This window comes from Haliotis cracherodii, unplaced genomic scaffold (genome assembly GCF_022045235.1).
Source record: "Haliotis cracherodii isolate W230 unplaced genomic scaffold, xgHalCrac1.p SCAF_5, whole genome shotgun sequence".
In the NCBI taxonomy this organism is placed as follows: Eukaryota; Metazoa; Mollusca; class Gastropoda; order Lepetellida; family Haliotidae; genus Haliotis; species Haliotis cracherodii.
The window spans coordinates 10,356,474-10,364,839 of NW_027266308.1; positions in this window are offsets into that span (position 1 = coordinate 10,356,474).

Consider the following 8,366-nt stretch of genomic DNA (forward strand, 5'->3'; position numbering starts at 1 on the left):
AGACGGTTTATTCAAATATGTCGAAAAACATGATGTTGTAGGTTATATCACATGACTTTTGAAATGTCATTGAGTATACAGAGCTTAGAAACTTTACAACTATAAACAACTGATAACGTTGTCTATGGCGGTTATTCTTTCGGGGGTGGGGGTGGGGGGTCCGCCGCCTCAGCCACATTTTACTTATGAATGATATCTTAAGCGTTAACATTTTGGTATAATAAAGTTGCCAATTTGCGTCACGAGTGATTTTTTTTTATTGTGGACTAAATCAGATGCACCCATAAATGAGGAATGGGATTGGTTTTCTGGACACAGCGTATGCACCAATTATGACAACAGCCAAAGAAGCGCGGTGCGGGAATATTGAAGTGTCTCAGTGATCTCGTAAAGGCTCCAGCGTCTCGCCGTCACTGCGCTTATACATAGCCCGTGTTGTGAAGTTGTTGCAGTGGAACGCTGCCATTAAGGGTTCAGTGAAACCAAACGGGAGGCTCTACAAAAACAGATTCGATTCAAGGTTTAGATTCCTCTTGAAGGGACCGAGTTTTCACTGGTATTTCTCATCAAGCGGCATGCAGAATGTGAGGGAGAAGAGCGAGATGGAGAGAGAGATGGAGAGAAAAGAGCGAGATGGAGAGAGAGATGGACAGAGAGAAGAGAGAAGTGAGAGATGGAGAGAGAGATGGACAGAGAGAAGTGAGAGATGGAGAGAGAGATGGACAGAGAGATGGACAGAGAGAAAAGAGAAGTGAGAGATGGAGAGAGATGGACAGAGAGATGGACAGAGAGAAGAGAGAAGTGAGAGATTGAGAGAGAGATGGACAGAGAGAAAAGAGATTGGGGAGAGAGAGGAGGGAGATGGAGAGAGAGATGGATGGAGAGAGAGAGAGGAGAGAGATGGACAGAGAGAAAAGAGATGGAGAGAGAGAGGAGGGAGATGGAGAGAGGAGAGAGATTAGGAGAGCGAATGGAGAGATGGAGACAGAGAGGGAGAGAAGAGAGCGAGAGGAGAGGGAGAGATGAGAGAAGTTGAGAAGAGATATATGAAGAGAGAGGGGGAGAGGAGAGAGCGAGGAGAGAAGAGAGGGATGGAGAGAGAAGAGTGAGATGGAGAGAAAGAGAGATCGAGAGAGAGAAGGAGAGAAAATGGAGAGAGGAGTGGCAGAGAGAGAGAGAGAGAGAGAAGGGGGGGGGGGGGTATCATGGGTATCGTGTGATTACAGCGCGTGACCAGGCTTCTTTGATCTTAGTATCAACCACTGGACACACTCACGGACAGACTCGAACAGCTACATATATATCCTGGTTGGGAAAACGGGAGTCATATAAGGCATCGCAATTCACTGTGATGCGTCCCAAACTGAGCCAGAAACCTGCGATCACGGGTTTGAATTCAATATTCGCCCTGGTTGTGTTTCTAGGTTTGTCAGCACCGTGCCTGTGCTCGTTTGTTTCACCAAACTGTTGAACGTCTAAAATGCACAACCCTTTCCTGATCATGAGAAATATCCGCTAGAGGCAGGTCCGTTGTACGATTCCAACTACTAGTGTATTGTAAGCATGTGTGTAGGAATCACTATATGTGAGTGATGATACCAGGTGTTCGCGAAAGACTGAGCGTATCCTGCCCCACCGGTGGCACCCGTAACAAACACATGCAAAGGCAAGTCAATCGTTGACCTGCAAAATAAACACAGGGACATATGTTAAACGTCGAAAGAGGACTGACATCACTTTCGGCTGAAACGTAACATAACTGAAATATTGTTCAAAGCGGCACTCAACTCAACTCACTTTTCGGCTTTAAAATTCTTGACTGCGAGGTAAAACGAAACCACACATGTGCCTTAAATTCTCTACCGACTGACCCATCCCAACAGATCAACACACTGCTTTTTTAAATATTCTTTGACGTTGAGTTGGGTTACGGGTTTTGCTTTATTCAACTCACTATTTTAACTCAATCTCTTTTTTATTATTATCACTGGCCGCGTGATACCAAAAGACGTTAAAGATGGTACTCAATTATTGTTAAACTGCTTGGCGCTCTCAAAAAATGGACAAAACAAGCAGTAATTATATGTGTAGGTAGTTCAACTGATTGCAGCTTAGGTGGTTCAATCATCAGTGATGTTGGGCTCGACAGTTCAATATATCAACACATTAACTAAAACACAAACGTGTCCCGTGTGGTGCCAAGGCACTGGAGGATACAGTGTGTATATTTAGGTCAGTGCACAGCTACTCGATGACTTGTTCAAGGCCAAGGGGTCTATTTCAGAGATGTAGCAAAATATCATAGCAGGCTATTTAAACCGACCGCCTCCGTGTAGTCAACAGAGCTGTGGTTCGATCCCCGGCCGCGTAATACCAAAAAGTGTCAAAATTTGGTACTTGTTGTTACCCTGTCTGGCGCTCGGCATGAATGGGACAAAATAAGGACTGGTTTGTTCGGAGACAGATTACTTTATCTGAGAGGGGTATCCCTGTAAAACTGCATGGTATAGCGTTGGGCTTGCACAATAAAACTGCCTACACGCAAGCAAGCAAGCAAGCAAGAGCACACACAAACACACACACACACGCACGGCACACGCACACACACACACACACACACACACTCGCGCGCATTGCTATAATAGTGCAGTTATCTTGAACATTAAACCTAATTTCGCCTCACCTCAACCTCACCTATTCAAGGTATGACGGTAGTCCTGCACGTGAACTGTATTTCCATGTTTTCCTAACGTTTGATGTTGTATGGACGAGAAAGGGAAATACGCTGGTAAGGCGGTACCCAATGATGACGCTAATATACCTACGACTGACTGATATATTCCTTGTGTCTGTGCTTACTTGTCCTTCACACAAGTCACGGCATGGAATCGGCAGATCAACAACGACACAACGGCAAAAACACCCTCCATTTTGAGGTGAGGTGAAATGGGGTTTAACGTTGCGTCCAAGATTATTGCGCTTATATAACGACGTGCATGTACGTGTGTGTATTTGTGTGGCTGCTTGTACTAGTCCGGACTGATGCCGATTTATAGTGCTAGCTCACTGAGATACCATGTCGCAGTTTTAACATGAATACCCCACTCAGACACAGTATACTGACTCCGAGCCGACCAGTCCTTGTTTAAGCCCCTTAATGCCCTGCGCCAGACAGGGTAACAACAAGTACCATCTTTTAATGTCTATTGGTATGACGCGGTCGGGGATCGAACCCTGGACCCTTCCGCCTTCCGGCGGACGCTCTACCACTAGACCACGGAGGCGGTCCCCTCCATTTTGAACGGTTTACACCAGAAGAAAAAAAAAACAAGTGTGCGCGTTGAGAGAAACTTTCATAGTTTTAGTATACAAATGGCAGACTATACCAACTACAATGTGGACACTGCATATGTGCGTAATGTACCATCACACCAAAATCTGCACATCAAACTGGTAATACTTATAATTCACTGTTCACTGCGAAAAAATCAAATTGTTGTTTTGATAATATCACAGTCAAAATACATTTTGAACAAGTATTCTCCATTTAGATAGTTTCTATGTTCACTGCATTGATTTAACTAAATCTTTTATCTTGATTATCCTTAACGTTGAAAGGAGGGACCCGAAAGTCCTCAACCCTACAATACTGTTGAACGGATTTACGCTATGGGTATTGAGTGAGTGAGTAAGTGAGTGAGTTGGGTTTAACGCCGTTTATAACATTATTCCAGTTATATCACGGCGTGTAAGCTTAATGTTGGTGGAGAGCCCGAAGTGATGCAGGTCTCAGACGTTTACCACTTCGGTGAAACCCACGAGCACGGATATGGTGCTGACAAACCTAGAAACATAATCGGGGCGAACCGGGATTCGAACCCACAATCATAGGTTTCTGGCGTGCCCAAGGGACGCAACTCTGCACAGCGACGCCTTAGACGACTGGGCCAGCCGTGCCCCTATGGATATTGAACGAATCACACATTTTTCAAAATATCTATTTGAACGCATTACACTTTCAAGTAATTTATTTTAAGATGCTTTTTTGTACTTAATTATTTGAATGCAGTGCAATAAATAAAGGGTGTGTACATACTGTCCAAAAAAACGTAGGGGGGCAATGAATATAAATGTTATGATCTCTCGTCAGAAGACAGATCATCTTTGAAAAGTGATACCCGAAACACTGCACGTGGACCTTGCGATTCCTGTGTGTGCGTGGGTAGGGGTCATTCTTGATATTGACACTTCAGTGAAAGGACGCCAACTCACTCTGAGCCATTAGTAGTGTTGATTTTCATTTATCCGCAGTACCGCGTAGGATCTCTACTGCTGCTTTAATGCAGTATTTGTTATCAGATGCGTCGTCTACAACGTGATGGGCTATCCGCCTGCTACAACGGGTAGAACTCAGATGTAGCCAGTATGTTCAACGTGATTGGTAGACTTTGGAACAGGTTTCGGCAGGCACAAAGTGTTAATGAAGTCCAGGATCGATTAATTAGAAATCAGACAATAACAAATTGAGCCCAAAAAGCCAATTTCAAAGTTACTGATATCACTGATAAAGGCAAGGAGATACACATATATATTATAAACTCTTATCTTTATTTCAATTTGATGCAATAGATCCTCACTGGTAACATCTCGGTATCTTCCCAAAACGTAGACCTGCCAAAACGCAGACCCATTAAAACAACACTCGTTATGGCTGGTTGCATCAGTAAGTAGTACCCTGTACCCTTGATTAAGTAAAATGGTATCACCCATGTAACAAGAAAGAAAGCTGAACATCTCCAATGCTGCCTACTTGTAACACTTACAAAACCAATTTGTCTCCCACTGTACGTTTGTCTTGAGCTGTGTATTGCAGATGGAATGTAGATGTAATTCTGAACTCCGTGCAGTTGCCTTCCAGTATCGGGATCAAGAGAATGTCTTCCAGTCTTGTGTGGTTTATAAGATATCGATGCTAAGATGATAGTAGAAGCATTTGAAATCTGTCATTAATGGTTCAATATTACTCTTTAAAAAATAAATAAATCGTATTTTGTAAATTTTTTGTGAAACTAATGAGTGAGTTTGATTTTTACGCCGCTTTTAGCAATAACCCAACATTATCACGGTGGGGAACACCAGAAAAGGGCTTTCACACATTGTATCCGTGTTGGGAATCGTACACAGGTCTTCGGCGTAACGAGCGAAAGCTTTAACCACCAGGCTACCCGACCGCCCCGTGAAAATAATGAAACCCTCGTTCAACGTATAATTCTTTCAATCGCTTAAAATGTAAATGATCTAATTCGTTCAACTCGTATTTAAGGTCTTTCAATGCCAATAGCTACTTCCTGCGAACACATCGAGTTTTATCGTGTCAACGTGTTTGTTTTAATTAGGTAAAGACGAATTTCGGTGTATATTTAGCTCAATTTTAAGGTAACCTGACCTTTATATTACACAGAAATGATAGATATCATCACAGTATACAGTAAAGTTTATATTAATGGTCAGGTGTAAGAAATCGTAAACATTACATACCATGCTGTCGACCTAATTGTGTTAATTTAATATGCATGGGTGTCAAGCGAATTGCCACCATTTTTATGTAATCCGTTGAAAATGGAGGGTGTACTTCAAATCTTCCGTTCAGCGATTTGCCGTTCCATGCCATGAAGTTAAAATGTGTATTAACAGATAAGAGTATTACTCATAATCATCCGCGCCCACCTCATCACCTCCGTCTCATCATTGGTACCGAAATACTTACAGAAAATCGCCCTCCCGTGCCCTTCTTTCATATGGCGAAACACGCCACAAACGTAATCTTGTGAATCACACCTGTCCATAGATAACGTACACAGATGCCTTAGACAGTTTGTTTGAAAATTAATGCCTATTGCTGCTCTTAAGATCTTTTTCGTAGCAAAATTTTATCACATATATAGTTTATGGTATGTATATTTTTATCCACCGACGTGATTGTGCAAGCGTGTCATGGACTGGCACATGTTAATGGATATACGACTTGAGAAAGTGTTACAGTCGTGAGTACTCCTCTTTGCAGCGACTTAGAAGACATTGAAAAGCTATATAACTGTAAGCATGCTATTTTTCAACTGCTAGACTCACAGGTATTTTACAGCCGCTTCAAAGATTATGCCATGCCAAGATACGAAGCCTTCCTTCCGAGGGATAGTTTAGCTTAACTCCTCTTAGATTAAATTCGTAAATTAGAATATGACAACACAGACAAGCCCCATGTGTTCTGATATTTCACTTGATTTCATCGCAAACAATTAACACAGTACACATTAAATCTAATCAAATACATATTCTGTTGTGTTTGCGAACAAAATATGTAGTATCTATGCCCTTGGTAAATGTCGATTAAAGTAGCTCATCGTTCATGCTGTCAACTACTAATTTGCCTGACCCACACTCGATTATTTACAGGCTACCATGACACAACACAGACTCCTTTATAACTCACTCAGTGTAGGGGCTGCAACTTCAATACTTATTCTGCCAAATCAAGTTTAAGAAACACTGACAAAAGACATATGTATCAAACTTTATTTTCATGCATTATCGCAGGAGGAAAAGGCCTGAAAAACAATAATATCAACAACAGCGGTGACGGCATGCAGCACTGCTTGTCTACAGTAGCCCAGTCTGGCAATACACAGCATCTCCACGTCATCTTCAGGTTAAAACAAAACATATATAAATAGTATGCATTGCTAGCACAAAAAAGCTTTTAAAAATTCAGATATGCAATTATTGGTTATTTTTCATTTCATGAAACAGCCATACATCTGATTAACATAATGTGAATTAATCCTGTGAATTCCAGAGTGAACACGATCCAAGGGAGGGAACTCTGACGTCACTTGGTTATGATGTCCCTTCCATCTCTGGAAGATGATTTCATTTGGCTACATTCAATGTTATGTTGTAGCAGAGACCATATATGGTCTCTGGTTGTAGCCTTTCCTTGTTATGTCTAAAGTTCACAGAAATTGTAGTGCAGGTTACACATTTCTAATAGTATAAATTACTGTCACAAAAAAATTAAAAAATTCTGAATCTACAATAGCAACATATTCATCAGAAAGCTCTCCGCAACTAAAACGTAATCTAACATGGTCCCTCAAATATTAGTATTTAAGGATTCATAACTATGTGTTTCCTATCTTAGACCATGAGTTTATGTTAGTATATCACCTCTTCGCCTTCAGTAGGAAATGTTGAGAAGATTTTGAATGTACTTGGGGAAGGAATGGAATCTACTATACTGATCTGAGCTGCATCTCACAGCTTGACTGTCTTAACTGTCTCACACTTGTCTAAACTGAGATTCACATTTGTCTGACCTGTTTCTCACAGCTCACTCGGCCAGACAAATACTTTGTACAGCAGTATAACATTGAAAGACTTATGTACACTCCCTGGTTACAGGCAAAAGTCAAATTCTCACATTATTCTCACATCTTTTTGACTCTCAGACTATGAGGGAGACACGTGGACTTCAACTTATGTATTGTAACTATTGTTTATACACAGTGTTGTGAGGCTACTCGTATCCCTTCATAACGTTGATTAAACTCAGACATAATTTACAGTCTTATCTTAGGGAATGGTATGGACATCCTCCTATAAAACATACATGTATAACGCCAGTAACATGGAGGAGGGCCAGAATGGGGATGGACCATGATGCATGCAGGTAGCATCCACACTTTACATCGTGCACACCTACATGCATCTCAACTCACACCAGCATACTGCACATGTGCTGGAATCTGTTGGGGATATGACTGATCATTGACATTGGTCAGTCTGAGAATCAAATTTGTTACATTCAGCTCATGTTACCACCTTCCTTGTTATAACACCCTGCATCGTTATCACATCCCTGCATTGTTATAACATCCCAGCATGGTTATAACACCAATAACACCTCAGGATAGAGGTTGTAACATATCACAATAAGACCCCTGCATCGCTATAACACCCCTGCAAGGTCATAACATCTCCCTAAAACACCCCTGCTTGATAATAACATCCTGCTAAACACCCCTGCATGACTACATCATCTCGCTATAACACCCCAGTAGCGCAACCCCCCCCCCCCCCTCCCCTGCAACACTACAACATCCTGTGTCACTAGAACGCCCTGCACCACAACACAACCACATCACTTAACAACCCCCTGCATCGCCAGTAAATATTTTTGCAATTTAAAGGATGCACTCATAAAATGAACAGATTCAGCCTCTTGCAGCACAAAGAACAAATGAACACACTGTAATATCCGCTTTCTCACATATATCTAACCATACCAACATCGCCAATACAGCAAGGTT